The sequence below is a fragment of the Castor canadensis genome, chromosome 16 (genome assembly GCF_047511655.1).
Source record: "Castor canadensis chromosome 16, mCasCan1.hap1v2, whole genome shotgun sequence".
Taxonomy (NCBI): domain Eukaryota; kingdom Metazoa; phylum Chordata; class Mammalia; order Rodentia; family Castoridae; genus Castor; species Castor canadensis.
This window is the reverse complement of record NC_133401.1, coordinates 40,079,291-40,102,806: the sequence shown is the minus strand read 5'-3', so window position 1 is coordinate 40,102,806 and position 23,516 is coordinate 40,079,291. Positions and strand designations below refer to the sequence as shown.

At 41.6% G+C, this 23,516-nt stretch overlaps 1 pseudogene; it reads right to left on the bottom strand.

Moving 5' to 3' along the window:
- Positions 1 to 6,397: 6,397 nt before the first annotated feature.
- On the bottom strand, positions 6,398 to 20,297 carry LOC109676739 (protein mago nashi homolog pseudogene; annotated as a pseudogene).
- Positions 20,298 to 23,516: the final 3,219 nt, after the last annotated feature.

Here is a 23,516-nt window from a genome sequence, read left to right as displayed (position 1 = left end):
TATTCTGGTCTCTCTTATAGTCACCGGGACATGTAGGAGTGGGAATGAGACTAGTGAGTGCCTGAGGCAGCTGAGATCTAACCAGCTAACCGGGTAATCTCTCTCTCTCTTTCTCTCTGTCTCTCTCTGACCCCTTCTCCATATATTCACCCCAATTCCCGTAGAGACTGTGTGAGAGCTACATCAGGTTTCCTCACAATGTCACAGCAAGGTGGTCTCAGGGCAGCCTGACTGCTTTTCTTATATGATGGTTGAAAGTTTAAGAGATACCAAACTGGATGCCACACGCCTTTTATCTTCCAGCACTAGAAGTCACATAGCGCCCTTCTACCATCAAACAATTGCAGAAATCAACCCACGTTCAAGTGAACAGTAAAAAAGTATTAAAGCAGTATTAAAATCATGACCGTTTGCCCCCTAACTACAAATCATTCACATTCCTCCCACACGCAACATGGAACTGTTACATGCCGGTGTCGAGGGTCCTTGCCCTCACAGGCCAGAGAACTGCCCGCGAGGCAGCTGAATGATGAGCCAAAGCCGGTGTATGAAGTAGGATTTATTAGAGAGAAAGGAAAGGCTACAGCTAAGACACTGCAGCGGAGCCCGGAGCCGGTCCCTCTGCTTAGGTGAAGGCTGCGGTTGTTATGGACGTTCTAACTCTGAGTTAAGTGGGTTTTTCTCATTGGCCACGGATTCATGGGCTTTCTCAGGTGAACTGGTTTGGTTTGCACCTTTCTTGGGGGAAGGGAACAATCTTGAGAGCATTTTGCTCATCAGCCCTGTGGCAGATCTGTCGGACTCGGTACCTCTCCTTAGGATGCAGGAATGCAGCAGGCCTCCATCTCCTCAGGATGCAGGAGTGATATTGCCCTCCATGGGGGATGGGATACTCACTTATCTGCCTTAGGTCTGCAGACCCAACAGAATCACCTGCTCCCAGGCAATCCCACTACTACCCCTGCTCCCACAAGTCAGACTCCATTATGGCAGCAAGGCTCAGGTGTGAGGTCCATGATCTCATCACCTATATGAGGTCTGGGTGCTGATGAAGGTCCTTGGGCAAGATTCTTCTAAATCTACAATGTAGCACCCTCCTTCCACATCCAAAACTTATTCCTATCATCCTCCGCTATGCAAAAAACCACCACCAAAATCAGTGGCTTAAAACAGAAAGTATTACCTGAAAGTCTCTCATGGTCTCTGAGGGTCCAGGACTTCAGAAAGGGCTCAGCTTGATACCTGGAAGCTGCTGGGCTGCTTGAATCTTTCTATTTGTCCTCTGTCTTCAGTGGTCTCATAGCTTCTCTACACGCTCTCTCTGCATGGCTAGTTTAGATGTCTCCACAGTGGGAGTCTCATGGTGTTCAGACAGCTTACACGGTGTGGAGACCATGTTCTCAGTAACACGTGTGCAGCCATGGAGGGAGGGAGGGCACAGCCTGGAAATGCAGTCTTGGGAACAGCACAGCTTTGAAAGGGCAACCATGGAGAGGCTATAGCCTTGGGAACACTGTCTTAGGAGTGCAACTTTGAGAGAACCTAACCTTGGGTCATCAGGTCCCAGCTGGATGCCAAAGTACACTTACATAACAATGTCTGTTCATGAGCCCAGGCTGCTGTGTAACACTTTCGCGGCATTTGAAGAGGCAGGGAGAGCAGGTTCCCCCATCTCTCCTTTTTTCCTGCAGTTCTGCTACATTGTTGCTTAGCATAAAGCTACCTAAAGGCAATTTCCTCCTGTCCTCATGCTTTCTTTCAGTTTTCCACCAGACCACTCCAGCACCATTGGCCAAAATAGTGGGCTTGACAACAGTATCTCAAATCTTCAAATGCAAATGTCCCAATGAAAAGTGTGGAAGCTGTGTGACTGTTTTATAATGTAGTATCAGAAGCCACATAACTTCACTTCCACTATATTCTGATGTTGAAAATGTCAAAAAAGCATTCTGACACAATCTATGCCTTTGCAGGAAAAGAATGTCAAATAATTTGTAGAGCTGTTTTAAAAGTACCAGAGCAGATTCGTTTCTTGAATAAGCATTTTGGGATCAGGTGTGACGCTATGGGTGAAGCATCCATAGTTGAATCAGATCTGACCTCCTCGAGGAGTTTAGTCAGAAAACAGGGAGGTAATCAGAAGATTACAATTGATGCAGATGAGTTTTTTTTTTAAGGCTTGGAAAAAGCACTGTGGGCAAAACAACAAAGGAGGGAACAACAGGAGGATATTTTGGATAGACCCTTGAAAAAGGTAACATGTTATCTAAACCTTGAAAGGCAAGCAGGGTTCCTTCAGGTCATATGGAGACCAATGTTCATTGCAGAACAGAAATGACACGAGGTATGAAATCCCTCAATTGTCTTTTCAGTCTAGTTGAACAACGGGGACATTCACTAAGCTAAGCAACGAAAGAGAGGTTTGAATGAGTCCAGTGTAGGACTTGTTCACATTCTGAGGTGCTCATAAAACACCTGAAGGTGGGAGAGACTAGCTGGGTCCCCAACAACCTACTAGTGGGCTCTGCTTTTCTCCCATCCTTACCAAGATCTGTTGTAGTTTGGGTCTTAAATTTACTCGAAAGTCCACTCTGTTAAAAGGTTGCCTCCTCCCCAGAGTGGCAGTAGAAGGCAGTGATGGAGCCTTGAAGGGGAGAGGCATTGGGGACGGTTCTTAGGTCATCGGAGCCATGTCCTTTAAGGAGATTGTGGTATCCTGCTTCTTTCCTCTTCCTCTCTTTTTACTTCCTGGCCGTGAGGTGAATGGTTTTGCTCCTGCCATGGTAAGAGACCAGCTAGTCATGGACTAGACCCTCCAAAGTATGGGCCACAACAACCCTTTTTCTGATGTCAGCTTCTTTTGAACACTCGAATCTTTTCCCACTGGCATAAATTCCCACACGGCAACAGTCAGCAGTGTCAACAAGGGGAAGAATGTGGAGAAATATCTTCACCCGGAAATGCCAGGGTAGTATAGAGCAGAACTGTCTACTCAGATTCAAAATCCACTCAACATTGACAATAACCTGAGAGCTGTGCTTCTGGATATCAAAACTATAGATATACTCCTATGTGTGCACACAGTTAGATCATACTGTAGCATCATTTGTAATTTTAAAAAGTGAAAATGATCTACATTTTTATCTATAATGGGCTGGCTGAAAAGATTAAGATACTTTTGTTGATATGACTAAATATTATGGAGCCATGGGAGATGTAAGCGAGATGATGGCACATTAACCAACAGTGAAAGACTTCCTAAAATATGTTAAAACTTGTTAAAGCAAATAACGGCTAATGTGTATAGTGTTATCTCATTTGTGCTAAATCAAAACTGTACCAGAAAATAGTACAGCAAAGGGCAAAAAGCAGAGGTTCTTCGTGCTGTGGGGTTCTTCAAAACATCACTGTAGAGAACGTTAAAAATACAAAGCTAAATTTGTTAGAATGCATTGCAGTGAGATAGACCCCATGTTGGCAGTCTGAGGCACTCAAAGAGGGAAGCCAGAAGGAAGATAACTATAGGACACTACGGTCTGGGCCCAAATGATCTAGGGCATTTTTCCAGGACAGGGGACTGACTCATTTTGCCCAAAGCTCCTGATGCAATACTTTGGAATCTGTTTGTGCAGTGAGATGGGAGTTGGCCACGACAGGTAGAATGCTTGGTAAGCCATTCCAAGTTGGCCTCTAGAAATTGATCTGCAGGAATTCCTGGAGGAAATAATGAAGCTATTCCTTGATTTCGTTTCAGCCTGGACAAACTTGTCATGTTGATATAGATGGCCTACAGTCGTATCCTGCCTTCAACTAAGTTGTAATGATATTGATCTAACTTCTTACCCAAACGTAAGCCCCACCACTTTCTAGCTGTGTGAATTCTGTGAATTTATTTAAAGGTAAAAATTTCATTATCTGTAATTAGATTTGTGTTAGTTTCTTCTTGCTTTAACAGTTGCCTGAACATAAAGAACTTAAGGAAGGAAAGGTTTGATTTGGCTCATGGTTTCAGATATTTCAGTCTGTTCATCAGGGTGAGGAGGGTGTGTTGGAGCAAAGCTATGCACATCATAGTGGTGGGGGGGGAGAGAGAGAAAGAGAGAGGGGGGCAGAGAGAGAGGGAGAAGGAGAAGGACAGGAGAAGGAGAAGGAAAGCGAAGGAAGGAGAAGAGAAGAGAAAGAACGCCTGTGCTAGAGGGGTTTGAGAGAGAGAGAGAAAGAGAGAGAGAGAAGAGAGTGCCTATGCTAGCGGGATTTCTTCTTTTCCCCTTTTTATGTCTATATTCAGGGCAGGTCTTCCTTCCTTAGTTAATCTTCTCTGGAAACCCCTCACAAACATACCTAGAGGTGTTCTTTACTAATTTACTAGGTATCTCTCGTTCTAACCAAGTTGACAAGATTAACTACCACAGAGTTGTTGGTGGTGACAACCTTGCAAGATTATGGAGAGGGTTAAGGAGGATTTAATCTTGGAGTATACAAAGACTTCCGGAGAAGTGCCAATCAAAACTATCAGCAGATATTATAAAATGTCCTCTTTTTTTTTTTTTAGTATTTTTTTTTGTGGTGGTGGTATTGAGGTTTGAACTCAGAGCCTCATGCTTGCTAGGCAGGCACTCAACCACTTGAGCCATTCCACCAGCCCTAAAATGTCCTCTTTATGAACTTTGATCTACAGCCAATCTTGCCAAGGGCCCTGTCTGGGAAAGTGCTTTAGGCAGGGATTGTGACCATAGATAAAATGGCTATATTAGATCCTGCTTTTCACTGCTGGAGTGTTTAATATCTGTCCAGGTAATTGTAGGCTTGCCCAAGGGCAGGTTCACCTTTTGCATGTTCTTCAAATCCTAGTGATTTGCAGACAGTTAGAGCTAGACAAATATTTGTTGTGATAGGTGTTCAGTAGGTAGGTCCAGACAGGGAAGAAAATTGTGGTTACTGAACCATTTACGGGTCTTGGAAAACAGAAAGGTTCATTTCAGAGATGAGTTCAGTTAGACCTAAAAATTGCAAGATGCTTCTTGGCTAACATTTTCTGTCTTTAGGCCCCAGATGTGTTCCAGAAAACTCAAAATGACTAAAAATCACTAGAAAGGGCTGTGGACTAAGACAGCCAGAGTTTCCAACAGAAATCATCCATCCTTTGGCAAGGCTGGCCACAGTTGCTCACCCATTTGTAGTGTCCATTTCTGCCAAGGCCCTTGGGTGATGGCAGAAGTCACCATTCCAAAGGTCCTTGGGTCTTGGCACCTGCTCTCAGATCTTAAAGCAAAATGAGCCACACTCAGGCTCCCATTGGTGTTTTCTGGTGGCCTTTAGGTAATCGGAGATGACATAGTTTTTCTTGAACTGTGGTGGGAAGGAAAAGGTTAGGCACATCCTTACTTTCAAAAATGATTTCAATGGGAGAACTTCTGATCACAGACTCTACAGTCTGATCTGAACACTAAATCAACATAACAGTTTAAAGTAGCATCAAGAAAATTTTCTCAGAGTCAGGCCATGACTGTGGTCCCAGTCTCTCAAGAGGAGGTAGTAGGATCACCAGCCAGGAGAAAGTCAGCTGGCAACCCTACCTAAAAACAAATTAAAAGCAAAAGAACTGGAGGTATGGCTTAAGTGGTAGAGTGCTTGCTGCCAAGTGCAAGGCCCTGAGTTCAATCTCCAGACCTACAAAGGAAAGAAAGAGAAGAAAATATTTTCAGAACCAGGTATGGATGTGCTGATACAGTGCTCTAGTCTCAGGTGTGCTGCAGGAGATGCTGGGAACTTTGTCTTGTGTCACAGACAAAAGTGCAGCAAAAGTGCAGAATTTTATTTAAATAAAGAGGAAAAGCTGTTTTATTTCAGCAGAGATGAAAAGCAGAGAATAAATAAATACTCATATGGGTGGGATCTCAGAAAGGCTGAGCCCATGAGGATCCTTGTCTAGTGGTTTTTATAAGGATTTTATTTGCTGCTTGAAGGGCAGCTGGTTGTGTCTCTGTGCTATTGGTCCATTTATGGGATGATGTCATCACAGCTGTGTTCCACGGGGACACTGTGTATGCCCTTCTTCCCTTCCCAATAGCCCTGAGGTCTGGCATACTGTCTGACATCCTATCAGGGCATGGCTCACATACATTCAGATGCCTCAGTAGTTTCAAGGCCTGGGTGAGGGTTTTAAATTCCCCAGTCTCCCCACACCTGTTTATCTCATCTCTGTGTCCTTGGTAAGTTTCCATCGAGTTTCCCTGTCCTTTCTCTTTTGTTTTTTATCTGATATTTATTAAAGACAGTCAATTGTTTATAGTTTATAAAAAATATTGCCCCAATATACATAAAAATTTCCTAATAATGGTAATTAAAAACAACTACTTCCAACCCCCCTCACTTCCATACTAATATTCAATCTAGATTATTTAATCTTGAAGTGTAATCCAGTAAGACTGAAGACCAAACACTTCATGTCCTGGAGAAGAAAATAAAATACTCATAAGTCTTCTGGAAACTTGAGTTGATTGACATCAATAAGAGAACCAATTTTTGATGTTGTAAAAGAATTGTGTTCATCTCCAATAACGATTTCAAGCTCTGACTGGCCTGCTTGGTCAGGAGGAGGCCACAGACATCATCCTCTTTAGTTATTTCACTGACATCAATTATTCTCTTTGGTTCCTCCATCATGCTTTTATGTACACAGTGTCTGCTGGTTGTGACATCATTTTTGTAATTGATGTCGCCTAGCATATCTCAATTTCCCATCTGCCCAGAACTCAAACTCCAGGAACTCATGACTGAACTTGGCTTTGTGACCTATGTAGTAAAGCAGATCCCCTGTCCCTGTTCTGCATGACTTTTTTTATCTCCTAACTTTTTTTTCCACTGTGTTGTCAAATATTTATTTATTATTAGCTGGATTTTCCATTGTTTCAGGGGAGAAATTATTAGACATTCTCAAATTTAAAAAGGCTTGCAATAACAAATAACAGTTCCTTGTGATGTCCTTTACACAGAGTAGTCCATTTAGAGAAGCAGCTGAATTTTAACTAGAGAGTTACAACTAGAGTCTGCCCTTGTGACTCTTAATTTGGGGCTCAGGCCAGGCATGGTGGTGCACACCTATAATCTCAGCACTTGGGAGGCTGGGGCTGGAGGATCATCAGTTCAAGGCCCGCTTGGGCTACATAACAAACAAACAAACAAAACAATAACAAAAGAACACAAATAATTTGGGGCTCAAATCTGAATTCACTCTTTGTGGTCTTGCATCTAGAACATTAAGGCAGTTTTATCTTGCCTCTTAATGCGTGTTATGTTTACTGAACCTCTTGTGGAACACAGCTTTGTGTTGTTCTGGAGCTCACCTGTCCTTTGAAGAAAGCCTCAGGAGGAGCCTTCTAAAGGAACATCTTTTTAAAAACATTTTATTAGTTTATGATAGTCACACAGGGAGATTGCTTGTGACATTTCCATATATGCATATACTGTATCCCGTTAGGCTCATTTCCTCCATTCCACTCCCTCTTCCCTCTCCCCCTTCTTAAAGTGACTTTGATAGGTTTCAATGCTCCATATTCATATATATATATGTAGAAAATACATCTTTATCCTTTTCATTTACCCTCCTACTCCCACTCTTACCCTTCCCTTAACATTACCTGTTCTATGTTCCTGTCCTTCGTTCTTTAAGTGTCTGTTCGTTGTTCAGTGGGGTTTTGTCTCGGTATCTTCCCTGGGAATATATTGTACCTCCTTTGTTATTCACCCTTACCCCCAAAGTGAACATCTTAAGTGACATGAAGTCCCTATTTTTTTCTTTGTGGTGAAATTAGATTGGGTTGTTCATTACGTTTGTATTTCTTTTTTAACTTTGTACATTGTTCAAGAGCACAGGAAGATAGCTGTATATTGCTGTAGTGCTAGCTTGTCTTTCATACACTGTCCTGATAATAAATAACAGTCAAACATCTAGATGTCCCGCATGATAATCCACAGAGATCATTCAGATACCTAACATGACTGTGGATCAGATGTACTTGATATCACCTAAGAGCACTGAAAAAAAGTCCTGATTAATACCACAGCTTTAAAGAAGATACATTCCTTAGGTATTTTCACCTACATTTGCACCTTTTCAGAAGTGCTTTCAAACACCCATAGATTCCAGAATTATTTGTGCAATTCTGCATTTTATGGTATAGTTCCCATTAGGTATTTGCAGTATTTGTCATTTGCATATAAATCACTATTCTAAAAACATTGTTGTGATTAATTTAAAGCCATCCTAGAAAAGCATACCTATAATGCATACACCAGAATATATGCCTCTGATTTTTATAACAGGATTTAATCAACTAGATTTTCTATGTAATGTTTTTTTTAATTTTTTATTAATTTATTCACATGTGCATACATCTTTTGGACCATTTCTCCCCCTGCAACCCAACCGTCCCTCTCCCCCAACCCCTCTCGCTTCCAGGCAGAACCTGTTTTGCCCTTATTTCTAATTTTGCTGAATTATTTGCATAAGCAATAATAAGAAAGACAAAGCGTTTTTGCTAGTTGAGATAGGATAGCTATATGAGAGATTCCTAGCATTGCTTCCATGTACAAATGTGTTACAACCCAAGTTGATTCATCTCTACCTAACCTTTTCACTAGTTCCTGATCCCCTTCCCATATTGACCTCTGTCGCTTGAAGGTTTCTGTATTAGTTCCTCTGCAGTGGAGACATCAGACACGTTCATATTTTGGGTTTCTTACCTATCCCTCTACCTCCTGTATGTGCTCTCCCCTTAGCATGTGACCCAAGTCCAACAGCATTGCTGTATTGTCCCTAGATCTAAAGCCCGCATATGAGGGAGGACATTTTTGGTCCTCTGAGCCTGGCTAACCTCACTCAGAATGATGTCTTCCAGTTCCATCCATTTACTTGAGAGTAATAAGATTTCATTCTTCTTCATGGTTGAGTAAAGCTCCGTTTTGTATAGTACCACATTTTCTTAATCCATTCCTCAGTTGTAAGGCATCTTGGCTGTTTCCATTACTTGGCTATTGTGAATAGTGTTGCAATAAACATGGGTGTGCAGATGACTTTGGAGTAGCCTGTGTCGCATTCCTTTGGGTATATCCCCAGGAGTGGGATTGCTGGATCACATGGCAGATCTATGTTTAGATTTTAAGAATCCTCCATATTTTTTTTTCAGAGTGGTTGCACCAGCTTGCATTCCCACCAGCAGTGTACTAGGGTTTCTTTTTCCCCACATCCTTGCAAACAACTGGTGGTGGTGGTGTTTTTGATGATGGCTATTCTAATTGGGGTGAGGTAGAATCTTAGTGCGGTTTTGATTTACATTTGTTTATGGCTAGAATGGTGAGCATTTTTTCATGTGTTTTTTGGCCATTTGAATTTCTTCTTTTGAGAAAGTTTAGTTCAGTTGCCCATTTCCTTGTTTGCTCAGTCATTTGGGGAGAGTTTAGTTTCTTAAGTTCCCTGTATATTCTGGTTATCAGTCCCTTGTCTGATGTATAGCTGGCAAATATTTTCTCCCACGCTGTGGGTGGTCTCTTCAGTTTCGAGACCACTTCTTTTATTGTGCAGAAGCTTTTTAATTTTAGGAAGTCCCATTTTTCCATCTTTTCCCTTAGTTTCTAAGCTGCTGGTGTTCTATTGAGAAAGTCCTTGCCTATACCTATTACTTCCAGAGTATTTCCTGCTCTTTCTTATACTAACTTCAGAGTTTGGGGTCTGATATTAAGGACCTTGATCCATTTTGAGTTGATACTAGTACAGGGTGATAAACATGGATCTAGTTTCAGATTTTTGCAGATGGTTAACCACTTTTCCCAGCAACATCTGTTGAAGAGGCTATCTTTTCTCCATTGGAGATTTTTGACACCATTGTCAAAAATAAGGTGGGTATAGCTGTGTGAATTCATATCTGGGTCCTCTATTCTTTTCCACTGTTCTTCATGTCTGTTTTTGTGCCAGTACCATGCTGTTTTTATTGCTATTGCTTTGTAATATAGTTTGAGGTCAGGTATTGTGATACCTCCAGCATTGCTCTGTTTGCTGAATTTTGCTTTGGCTGTTCGCAGTCTGTTGTGTTTCTAAATGAACTTTAAGGTAGATTTTGCAATCTCTGTGAGGAATATCATTGGGATTTTGGTGGGAATTGCATTAAACATGTAGATTGCTTTTGGTAGTAGAGCCATTTTTACTATGTTGATTCTACCAATCTATGAGCACGGGAGGTCTCTCCACCTTCTGTAGTGTTCCTGGATCTCTTTTTAGGGAGGTTGTAGTTCTCCTTGTAGAGGTCATTCACATCCTTTGTTAAGTTTACTCCTAGGTATTTGATTTTTCTTGAGGCTGTTGTAAATGGAATTGTTTCCATATATTCTTTCTCAGTTTGTGTGTTATTAGTGTTATAGAAAAGCTAATGATTTTAGTAAGTTGATTTTTTATCCTGCCTCCTTGCTGTAGCTCTTTATGGGGTCTACAAGTTTTTGGGTAGAGTTTTTTGGGTCTTTAAGGTATAGCATTGTGTCATCTGCAAATAGGGATATTTTGACAGTTTCTTTACCGATTTGTATTCCTTTTATTTCTTCTTCTTGCCTAATTTTCTGGCTAGGAATTCCAGGACTATGGTGAATAGGAGTGGAGATAGTGGGCACCCTTGTCTTGTTCCTGATTTTAGGGGAAATGGTTTCAGTTTTTCTCCATTAAGTATGATGTTGGGTGTAAGTCTGTCATATATAGCCTTTACAATGTTGAGGTATTTTCCTTCTATTGCTAGTTTTCTTAGAGCTTTTATCGTGAAGTGGTGTTAGATCTTGTTGAAGGCTTTTTTAGCATTTATTGAGATGATGAAGTGGTTTTTGTCTTTACTTCTATTAATGTGCTGAATTACATTTATAGATTTCAATATGTTGAACCACCTCTGCATCCCTGGGATAAAGCTATCTTGGTCGTGGTGAAAGATTTTTCTGATGTGTTGTTGGGTTTGGTTTGCCGTTATTTTATTGAGGATTTTTGCATTGATGTTCATTAAGGAGATTGGCCTATAGTTCTCTTTGGAGGGGTCTTTTTACTGGTTTTTGGGATGAGTGAAACACTGGTTTCATAAAATGAGTTAGGCAGTGTTCCTTACCTTTCTATTTCGTGGAACAGTTTAAGGAGGGTTTATATTACTTCTTTTTTTTTATTCATATGTGCATACAAGGCTTGGGTCATTTCTCCCCCCTGCCCCCACCCCCTCCCTTACCTCCCACTCTGCCCCCTCCCTCTCCCCGCTACCCCTTCAATACCCAGCAGAAACTATTTTGCCCTTATTTCTAATTTTGTTGTAGAGAGAGTATAAGCAATAATAGGAAGGAACAAGGGTTTTTGCTGGTTGAGATAAAGATAGCTATACAGGGAGTTGACTCACATTAATTTCCTGTGCATGTGTTACCTTTTAGGTTAATTCTTTTTGATCTCACCTTTTCTCTAGTTCCTGGTCCCCTTTTCCTATTGGCCTCAGTTGCTTTTAAGGTATCTGCTTTAGTTTCTCTGTGTTAAGGGCAACAAATGTTAACTAATTTTTTAGGTGTCTTACCTATCCTCACCCCTCCCTTGTGTGCTAAAGCTTTTATCATGTGCTCAAAGTCCAATCCCCTTGTTGTGTTTGCTCTTGATCTAATGTTCATATATGAGGAAGAACATACGATTTTTGGTCTTTTGGGCCAGGCTAACCTCACTCAGAATGATGTTCTCCAATTCCATCCATTTACCAGCAAATGATAACATTTCGTTCTTCATGGCTGCATAAAATTCCATTGTGTATAGATACCACATTTTCTTAATCCATTCGTCAGTGCTGGGGCATCTTGGCTGTTTCCATAACTTGGCTATTGTAAATAGTGCCGCAATAAACATGGGTGTGCAGGTGCCTCTGGAGTAACCTGTGTCACAGTCTTTTGGGTATATCCCCAAGAGTGGTATTGCTGGATCAAATGGTAGATCAATGTCTAGCTTTTTAAGTAGCCTCCAAATTTTTTTCCAGAGTGGTTGTACTAGTTTACATTCCCACCAGCAGTGTAAGAGAGTTCCTTTTTCCCCCGAATCCTCGCCAACACCTGTTGTTGGTGGTGTTGCTGATGATGGCTATTCTAACAGGGGTCAGGTGGAATCTTAGTGTGGTTTTAATTTGCATTTCCTTTATTGCTAGAGATTGTGAGCATTTTTCGTGTGTTTTTTGGCCATTTGAATTTCTTCTTTTGAAAAGTTCTGTTTAGTTCACTTGCCCATTTCTTTATTGGTTCATTAGTTTTGGGAGAATTTAGTTTTTTAAGTTCCCTATATATTCTGGTTATCAGTCCTCCTTTAAAGGTCTGATAGAATTCAGCAGAGAATCCATCAGGTCCTGGACTTTTCTTTTTTTGGGAGACTATTGCTGCTTCAATTTCATTTTGTGTTATAGATCTATTCAGGTGATTAATATCCTTTTGGTTCAATTTTGGATGGTCATAAGTATCTAGAAATCTGCCCATTTCTTCAAGATTTTCAAATTTACTAGAATATAGGTTCTCAAATTAGTCTCTGATGATTTCCTGGATTTCCATGGTGTTTGTTGTTATCTCCTCTTTTGCATTTCTGATTTTACTGATTTGGGTTTTTCTCTCCTCATTTTAGTCAGGTTTGCCAGGGGTCTGTCAATCTTATTTATTTTTTTCAAAGAACCAGGTTATTTGTTTCATTGATTCTTTCTATGGTTTTTTTGTTTGTTTCTATTTCATTGATTTCAGCCCTTATTTTTATTATTTTTCTCCTTCTGCTTGTTTTGGGATTTGCTTGTTCTCATTTTTCTAGGCGTTTGAGCTAATGGTTGAGTCAATGGTTTGAGATCTTTCTGTCCTTTTAATGTATGCACTCATGGCTATAAACTTTCTACTTATGTCTGACTTTGCTTTCTTCCATAGGTTCCAATAGGTCATGTTTTCATTTTCATTAACTTCCAGGAATCTTTTAATTTACTCTTATTTCATCTAAGACCCAATGATCTTTGAGCAATGTGTTGTTCAGCTTCCAACTGTTTGCATGTTTGTTTTCTCTTATTTTTGTTGTTGAGTTCTAGTTTTAATTCATTGTGATCAGATTGAATGCATGGGATTATTTCTGTTTTCTTATATTTGCTGAGGCTTGCTTTGTGCCCTAAGATATGATCAATTTTGGAGAAGGTTCGATGGGCTGCTTAGAAGAATATACATTGTGCAGAGATTGGATGAAATGTTCTGTAGACATCAGCTAGGTCCATTTGATCTATGATGTGATTTAGTTCTAGAATTTCTTTATTGATTTTTTTGTTTGGATGACTTATCCAATTGTGATAAGGGAGTATTAAAGTCTCCCGCTACCACTGTGATGGAGTTTATGTTTGATGAAATTGGGTGCATTGATGTTGGGTGCATATAGGTTGATAATTGTTATTTTCTTTTGGTGTATTTCCCCTTTTATTGTTATGGAATGTCCTTCTTTATATTGTTTGATTGATGTAGGTTTGAAGTCTACTTTGTCTGAGATAAGTGTTGGTCCTCCTGCCAGTTTTCAGGTCCATTGTCTTGGTAAATCTTCTTCCAGCCTTTCAGCCTAAGCCAGTGCTTGTTTCTGTCAATGAAGTGGGTCTCCTCTAAGCAATAGATTGTTGGATCTTACTTTTTAATCCAGTTTGCCAATCGTTGTCTTTTGATGGGGGAATTAAGTCTGTTAATGTTCAGTGTTAGTATTGATAGGTATGTGGCAATTCCTGTCATTTAGTTGTCTCTGTTGTTTCTGGGTTTGATTGTGGGCAGCTGAATCATTGTTACTCTCTACTTTCTTGCCTTTTCTTCTCCTGTGGTTTGGTACTGCCTGTCCTTTCATGGTTTTGTTTGCTTTCACTTTCTGTGTGCAGAATTCCTTGAAGAATCTTTTGTAGTGGTGGCTTGGTGGTCATATATTGTTTTAGTTTCTGCTTGTCATGCAAGACTTTTATTGCTCCATCTATTTTGAATAATGGTTTTGCTGGGTAGAGTATCCTAGGATTGAAGTTATTTTCATTCAGTGCCCGGAATACCTCATTTCCAGCTCTTCTTACTTTTAAGGTTTCCATTGAGAAATCTGCTGTGATTTTGATGGGTTTACCTTTGTATGTTATTTGTTTTTTCTCCCTGACAACCTTTAATATTCTTTGTGTATTCTCTGTGCTTGTTGTTTTAATGATAATATGTTGTGGGGTAGTTCTATTTTGGTCAAGTCTGTTTGGTGTCCTGGAGGCTTCCTGTACCTGAATGAGCACCGTTTTCTTTAGATTTGGGAAATTTTCTATTATTATGTTGTTGAATATATTATGAATTCCTTTTGCTGGAACTCATTCTCCTTCTTAAAGCTCATGATTCTCAATTCTAGTCTTTTGATGGAGTTGGTGAGTTCTTGCATATTCCTTTCACAGATCTTGAGTTGTTTGACTAACAGCTCTTCAGTTTTTTCTTTAATTTCCATTTCATCTTCAAGTTCTGAGATTCTGTCTTCTGCTTGTTCTACTCTGCTGGAGTTGCCTTCCATTCTGTTTTGCATTTCTGTTTCATTCTTTTTTCTGAGGTTTTCCATATCATGGGTCACTTCTTTAATATCTATTTTTGGTATTCTCTGTTTCACTTTGTTGTTTATTTAAGGCTTGTATGAGTTCATTTATTTGTTTTTGTGTCTCCTCCTATTCTTTATTTTTCTTGTCTTGGAATTTCTTGAGTGCCTCCTGTACGTTTTGGTGGACCATGTCTAGTAACATCTCCATGCAATTCTCAGTGATTACTTTCAGGATTTCTTCTTTCAGTGTGTTCTTATGGGCTTTGTTGGGTTCCTTGGCACAGTTTATCTTTGTGTTGTTGGAGTCTGGAACTGGTATCCATTTTCTTCATTTCCCTCTGAATTCTGTATTAATTTATTTTGGGGGGAAGAATGGTTTCCATCCCTTTTTCATCATCCCATCTCTCTACTTGGGGCTGTTTCTATCCCTGATCTGTGTGTAATATAGTATTAGCTAACTTACAACAGTAAACTAACAAAACAAGGAAAGAAATAAATGAAAGAAAAAAAAAGACAGAGAGAATGAAAGAAATCAACAGGGAGAGGTGGTAACAAACAAACAGGGAACAAAACAAGCAAACACATAAAAAATAATTCCAGGCTCAGGAACAAAAGAAATTCAGTCTTAGTAGTTCTGGTGTTACTCTCTGAGCATCCAGTCCTGGTATTGGTTTAAGCAGAAGCTCTGTGGTTCGGGAGACTCACCAGTTTTTTTTTTTCCTGTCTTTCAGTGGCAGCTGCTTAGCTCCTCCCTCAGTGGGGTGTGGCTTGTCCTCAGGTTCTGGAGCTCAGCTCTGTGGCCCACTAGCCATCCTGCTTTGGAGTTGGGTTTTTTTCTGTGTTGGTTTACTGGTTTCTTGTTTCTTTGCCTCATGCCCTTTCTCTAGGACAAGGTCAGAGATCTGACAGCTGGCTCTCTGCCATCAACGTGTTATGCTGGTTTCTGACTGTTTTTCAAGATTGCTGCATAGTTTGACTTTGGGTGTTGCTCACTGGCTCGGGATATGAGTTTTGTGGACCACTATCTGCCCTATCAGGCAGAGGCTTATCACCAGCCCACTGTTGGCCCTTCAGCCTTTCCAGTCTTTGTTTACAGAAAGTTCGCACAAAGATCAGCTCCTCGTCCTCCCCCTTTCTCTGGTGTGCTCAGTGCACCCTGCCCCCTCTGCTGCGTGTTCTTTTTCAGTTCCTTGTTTATTATTGTTTATTTTTTTTGTGGGGTGGGGGTCAGTCTGTCAGAGAGATATGCTGGTTTATCCTAGGGTATACTGTGGGAATACTGCATGCCACTTATTTGCTCACCTGTTGGTCTCCATCTCCCAAGCAGGTTTGGAGCTGGCATCTGGTGGCTCAGGAGCCCTCCTGTTTTCTCAGTGTAATGTGGGTGTGGAGAAACTTTGTACAGGCTGGGGGTTCCAGGTTTCAAAGTTTTGATTCTTCTAGGTCATTTTTTTCTGCCACGTGTGGGTCCGTGTCTCAGTAAAAATTTTTCATTTATGGAGCTCACACTGTGTGCTTCTCCCCTCTAGTCACCATCTAGGGTCCTGTCTCCTGATTTTCTGTGTCTGTGAACACCTGGAATCCTAGAACATGGGATGCTGAGGAAGGAGGATTGAGAGTTTGAGTCCATCCTGGGCTATACCCTGTCAGAGAGAGAGAGAGAGAGAGAGAGAGAGAGAGAGAGAGAGAGAGAGGGTGAGGGAGAGGGATAAGAAAAAAGGGAGAGAGAAGGGGAGAGGGAGAGGAGGAGGGGAGGGACAGGGAGAAAGGGAGACAGGGAGAGAGATCCATGGAAGGAAGAGGGAGGGAGGGAGGGAAGAAAAGAAGGGGGAGTGAAAGAAGGAGGAGACAAAGATGGAGAAAGAGAAGAAGATGAAAGAAAGGAAGGGAGAAGGAAGGAAGAAAGGAGGGAAGGAAGGAAGGCAGGAGGAAGGAAGAAGGAAGAAGGAAGGAAGGATGAAGGAAGGAAAGAAGGAGGAAGGAAGGACGAAGGAAGGAAGGAGGGAAGAAAATGTGTTCATCCTCATAATTGCTTACCACCAACACTTGGTGTTTTATTTTTGACAGAAAGAATGGTGGAGTGGGGGGAGATGACAATGGGAATATGGTGTATAATGGGTCCAGAGTTTCAGTTTTGTAAAAATGAATAACTCTGGAGAGGAATGGTGGTGACGATCATATAACAATATGATGTACTTAATGCCACAGAAGTGTAGAGTTACAAATTTTATGTTATGTGTTTTACAACATTAAAAGAGAAAACAAAAAGCAGATATCTACTTCTAGAAGGGAAGGCTGTGTACTCATTAAAACAGCTTAATTGTCAAGAGTGACCTGCAGTACTTACAACTCAAGGCTACTGAGTCAGAGACTCTACCCAGTTTCATGCAAAACTCTGCTTTGCAAACTCACTTAAAATTGCCCAACTGGGACTCCAGAAGTAGAAATATCCCCCTTTCCTCCATTTTGAGATACCAGCAAAGATCTCTCCTTCCTCAGGAAGCCCTAATGCACTCAGCTATGGTTCATCAATGGTTTATTCCCACTGGCCATTGGGAAGATTGACAGCTGACAGATTGTGGAATTCCCTACCTAAAACTCCCCCAAGGCACCCATTGCCAACGTGTGAACCAGAAAGTAAGCACACATGTTTTATTTGGCTTTCAATGTGCACTGCAAAAAAAATGTGAATTTGTTGTGAAATTTTACACTTTAATTTTAAAGATGAATTTCATGCTTCTCAGGAAAATTCAGAGGCAAATCCAGTTTTTCTCCGTATCTCAGATGTCTAAGTCAGGTCATCCAAAGTGTTCTTCCAAGCAAAGATGAAATGTTTAGTATGTCTTGAATGTTAGTGACCTGCCAGTGTCAGGCATAGTGGTGATTTTGACACAAGAAAATAATACTCAGAGGCACCTGTTCTAATGGGATGATGAAGGTTCTGCAGTCATGGATTAGGTAAGGAATGTCACCACTCTGGACTCAAGGGCAGAAGGCCCGAGTCATGACTCCATCAAGCATTTACCTCCAAAGTGACCTTAATGGAATGGCAGTGGCTGGTGACAGTGAGCATGGGGCAGATGGAAGCTGTCATGACTCTAAGTTTATTTTCATGACTTGCATAAAGCCCTTATATCTGTGAAATCTTTCTCTGTTCCAGCCTTCTTTATCAGAAAATATATTCAGTCCCACACTCACTTTATAAAGTGTGGCTCTGAGCTCTGAGGACTCTTACCATGGCAGTACTCCTAACCACAGGACAAAGGAAGAGCGAGTGTCAGCGCTTTGGAGGAACCTTCATTTTGAGTGTCTTTGAACTGCTTTCATAACCCATGAAATTATTTGCTCCTCATTCCTTCTGGAGAACATTTCTGGATACTAAGTCATATGCTAAAAATGCAAGCACCAAAGAGGGCACACTCAAAGTGGATGGTGCTTTGAGAGGGAGCAATATTGCACTGAGGATTCTGTTTTGGAATTTTTACTATGAATATTTCAACAGAGTAGGTTACAGAGTCATTCAACCCATACCCATTACTCATCACCTGGCTTGAATGCACCTTAACCCTCGGCCATGTTCACTTTAGATTGTTTCAGTGTTAGGCTGAGAAAACCTTACAGACATAACTGAACCATCTGGTGTGCCCTTCCTCAATCTCAAGCCTTTCCTTCCTTCTTCGGGGAGAACCACCACCCATCCACAAATTGCTGTATAGCTTTGCCACGTCCAGTTCTGTGCTCTTTCAATCAATACTTGTGTCACTCAACAATCAGGTCAGGTCTGAGCACTGCATCCTCAGACCTGTACAGACGTCATGGAGTATAGTCACACCAACTGAGCCAGCTACAGTGTGACTAGGAAAAATCATCCCATGGGATCACTGTCCTATGTGCTTTCTCTTGACCAAAAGAACAATTCTTAGAGCAGACTGTATATACGTGTACTCATAAAGAACACAATGACAATGTAAGCCCAACAGAATTGTCACTATGAGATCCCCCATATAATGAATATACCTTAGAAAAAAATAAAATGAAAATATTTTACAAAAATTGAAAAATGGAAAAATTATAATTAGCATATAACACTTTGTAGTGCCAATTGCTCTTCTCTAGAGTAATTATGAAACCCTTTCCAAGAGTGACAGCACTGACCTGAACATCTAACAACCACAGGTTCCACTTTTTAAAGAACCTATCAGGTGCCTGGACCTTCCCATTCATTATCCTTACCTGCAGATGTATCTAGTGAGCAAGGACATCTCGCATTGTCCCCATTTTGCACATGATGAAACAGCCCTGCGGAGGTGTTGATTTGTCTGAATTTGTATGTGATAATTGAATGAATGAGCATTTGTGTGAATGAATGAATGAATGAATGAAATTGGTTAACTAAATGTAAAAATAGATGGTCGTTCTAGACTTAGTCTGGTACTTACAGGTACTGCTTTTGTTGCATTAGAACTGTGGCATTCTTTTCTTGTCACCTCTCATACCTACCCCATGCCAGGCTGGTGTTTTCTTGATAGATGCACAAAAAAAATTTCAGTGCAGTCTCATATTTTTCTGTCTGCAATATGGTATAGTTCTATTTTTGAAATGCAGAGATCTTTAACCCACTTAAAAGATATTGTATGTATTTCTGTTCTTAATAGTCCACTACTTTTAAGTGCTTTAAAACTTTAATTACTTGAAATTTTGAAGTATTTTTAAAATCAAGAACACATTGAATTCTCTTGTACCACCCTAAAATTAAAAAAAAATTCCATCATGCTCAATGCTCCCTCTTGCTGTTTACTTTTATGTGTAAAGTACCTCTGATTAGATTATTTTAGGTATGTAGTAGCCATTACTTTTTTTCTTCTTTGGGGTGATGGTAGTGGGGTTTGACCTCAGGGCCTCATGCTTGCTAGGCATGCATTCTGCCACTTGGGCCACTCTCCCAGCCCCCCTGCTTCTTGTTCTTAGTATCCATTATAATAGACTCATGACAGAGTTGTGTCAACCTCCAAGAAAGAAATGATCACACGTCTTCTCTTTCAAGGTCTCCTCACCCCCTCAATATAAAATCCAAATTCAGTGTTCCGAGCCCTCCAAGATCCAGCCTGCTTTCCCCCCATCAGCCTCCTGCTGGCTGTTTTCCAAGTATGTCATTAACTAAGAATCTGATCTCCCCACATGATACTTAATTATCGCTCAAGACCGTTCGTTAGATTTGCCCTGCCATCTCTCTCCCTCATCCCCTCCCTCCCTGCTCCAAACAATCAAAAGAGGTTTCATTGTTCTATTTCTTAGAAGTATATGAAGTCCATCAGCCATATTCCCACACCTTAATCTTCTTCATTCACCATCCCCCTCCCACAAGTACCCCTCCTCTCTGTACCTATTTACCAGTCCTGACTATAGAATAATTTTGGAGTGGGGTGGGGAGTGGATTGAGGTTTCACTTCTGGGCTTCACGTTTGCAAAACAGGTGCTCTAGCTCTTAAGCCACACCTCCATGCTGGGAAAGAAAAACTTTTGTTGAAGGATGTGCAACTTAGCTCACAGGTCCTCCAGTGCATCCTCCGTCAGGGCTACCTGGAGTCTTGTTTTCACCTTCAGAGATGCCAGTGTCTGTTCTGGGGCAGCGGGGCTCCAGGGTCTTGTCAGTCTCCTGGTGGTTCTCATGTGCATTGGAGTTTGGTGGGAGGTTCCCGCTTCCCCTCATGCAGTCACCAGTCACGGAAGTGTGTTCCAATGAATTTATTTGCTGAGAAAATATGGTGACTTGCTTCTTAAGATGCATTTGGAAAGATTTGGGATGCTCTGACATAGAGCACAGGACAAGCCCAAAACAGCCTAGAAGTATGTAAAGAGCTGGCGGCTTAGGCTGAATTCCAGCTCTTCTTGCCCATGTGCTTCTAGCCTGTGGAACTCCTGTGCTACTCAGAGACCAGACACTGGACTTTTCCTCCCTCTCATCACACTTAATCAGACTCACAACCAGCCTGCAAGTGCAGTCGGGAATGCTGTTGCTGGAGAAAAGGGCTTGTTCCAGGAAAGCTCTGATATGTGGCACAAACCAAGATCTTTCAGAAATCAGAAGTCATCTGCTCTGCTCTCTAGGGAGGCAGAAGCAGGGGAAAGAGTGAAGGTGACAAAGCAGAGACAGGCCTCAGTGACACTCTTGAAGTTACAGATTTCAAGCCTGTAGATCCTTTGGGGCCTGAGGGTTAAGGTTATTAGCTTGAATCATGGGTTCAAACCCCAGGTCCTCTTTTCATTAGCTTTATGACTTTGGCCAAGTGACTGTACCATTTGTGCTCCCTCATTTGTAAAGTGGGTAACTACTAACAACCTCACAAGTGTGAGGATCACAAGGGATGACAAATGGAGAGAAAACTTGGCACAGTGTCAGACTTAAGCTTCATTTCCAGACTTGTTACTTCCTAGCTGTGTGGCTTTGAGGCAAGAAATTTGCACCTCGCTGAACTTCAGCTTCTTCATTCAAAAAACCGAATATAATAGCACTCACTTTGCAGGACCAGGTAAAAGGGAAATGAGATCCCTTCTTCTGTAGCGTGTTCAAGGCGGTGCCTAATGGACACTGCATGCTCCAGATGAGCTGGTCACTAGTATGATGGTCCTTGAACCAGGGACCACACATCACCTCTGCCCTTTCTGCCATTGTGGTGTAGAACTGGTGTCACCTGAGGGACCATTCTCTAACCCTGAGCAAACTCCAAGAGTTTCATGTGTAAAATGACTGGATTGTACTGATGAATGAGGACCACTCTCTGAACATACAATTTGTAAGTTCTGTCTCTCCTCTCTCTCTCTCTCTCTCTCATGTGGAACCTGGGCCCCTTGAACGTGCCAGGGAAATGCTGTATCAGAGCTACATTCCCACCCTCAACCCATAATTTACTAGAGAGAGACCTAACTGTGCTCTGAGCTGAACAACTGGACACCCAGACCTGGAATGACAGCCACAGCCACCATCAGAATAACCTACAGAAGAGATTCCACAGTTTCTCCATGACCCTAAAACATGGGTGGTATTATGTCTGTTTCCTGGAGATGAAATGTTCTGACTAAAGATCACGTAGAAACTAAACCTGATTCTGCCTGGGGCTGACACCTGCTATTCTCACCACTGTCCCTGTGTCTACTTCAGCCTTTTCCTTGACTCTCTAATGACAGAATAGCATGTCTTGAGGACCAACAGACAGTGTTGCCTCCTCACTGTCTGTGACTTCTTCATCACCTCTCCTACCCAGGAGTCCCAAATCCTTCTGCAGAAGGTGAAGACATCTATTCATCTTTCCTCTCAACTCTGTCTTTCTTCCCCATCTCTAGCCATACCAACTCTGCAGACTGGAAATCCTCCGTCAGATTTAACACGGACACCAACCTTCACCTCAGCCTTCGCCTTGTCTCTCCCCTTACACCAAATGCCCTGAGTTATTGGAGACCAGAGTAAACACACGACGACAACGTAGTGGAGCAACTGTGGAAACACATGGTCTAGGAGTTACAATTAGAAACAGGATTCCCCAGACCTTTCACACCTAATCCACCATCTCCCCTGCACAAAGGTCTCTTAGGCTGGATCTTATGATTAGCTTGCAGGAGACAGGTGACAGCAGTCAAAACGGAGATGCTGCCCACAGTCACCCCAGGGCATCAGAGGCCACCAATAGGTCTTGGCTCTGAAGTCATAGGAAACCTCCCCTCTGCTTCTAGGGTCGGGCTTGCCTGGAAAGACACTTTCAAGGACACAAAAGTGATCTACAGTGGGGAGTTTGTTCTGTTCAATGTGCTTTTAATTTTCTGTATTGCATGCATTCTTACACACTTAGTCTTTTTTTTTTTTTTGGTGGGACTAAGGTTTGAACTTGGGGCTTCACACTTGCAAAGCAGTTACTTCTGCTGCTTGAGCCACACCTCCAGCCCATTTTGAAGATGGGGTCCTGTGAACTATTTGCCCATGATCCCCCTTATCTCAGTCTCCAAGTAGCTAGGGCTAGGATTATAGGCATGAGGCACTAGTGCCCCGATCACTTCAGTCATTTTTTTAGTGTATTCATTAAATAAACACCTCCAGGAGATACATGGAAAACAACCAGAATTCCTACCATATGTTCCTGAAAGGGGTTCTACAATCCTTTTTTGACTCCCACTTCTTCTGCCATACTCAAAATTCAGCTTTCACCTTCAGCTCTGTCCTCTACTGCCCTTCCCCCAGTTTGCTGCCTTCTCAAATAAGGACGATACTTAAGACCTGTCCTTGTCAGTGTGACACTTCTGACCTTCTGCCCACAACCAGGCTGAGTAGAATCTGAGTGGTGAGTTGAAGAGCTGGAGTTTATGCATCAGAAACAAGGAATAAACATGATCCAAGGAAGAACAGTATTGTATGCAATGCTCTGCTTTTGGAAGGAGCTCTTAGGAAGTTCTCTGTGGCTATAGCCTGTGAATCGAGCAGGAGAGGATGCTGCTGGAGGTGGGTTCAGGTGATGGAGACTCCTAAGATTTCCCACCGTGCATGGAATCAAACTCCATACAACCTCCCATGACCCCGCCCTGCCTGGGTCCCACTCAAGGCGTTCTTTCAAGGCACTAGAATGGCTTGTCTCTCATAGTCTGTATTACAAGTTGCAATTGTCTATTTACATCTGTAATTAATGTGCAATGTTAATTTTCCTCCCATAAAGATGTAAGATTTTCCATACAGTAAAGTATGGGCTCCATGGTTCACTGCTGTAATGCTGATGTCTACCACAGGGCCTGATATATGCTAAACGTCAAAAGAATTCAGTGGATGGATGGATGGATGGATGGATGAAGACCAAACGTATTTTCTCATGAGATGAAAATGCCAGACTTTATTGAAGGATGTACTTCTGGTTTCAATAAGTGGAGTGTTTTTTCAGACCAAAAGAAA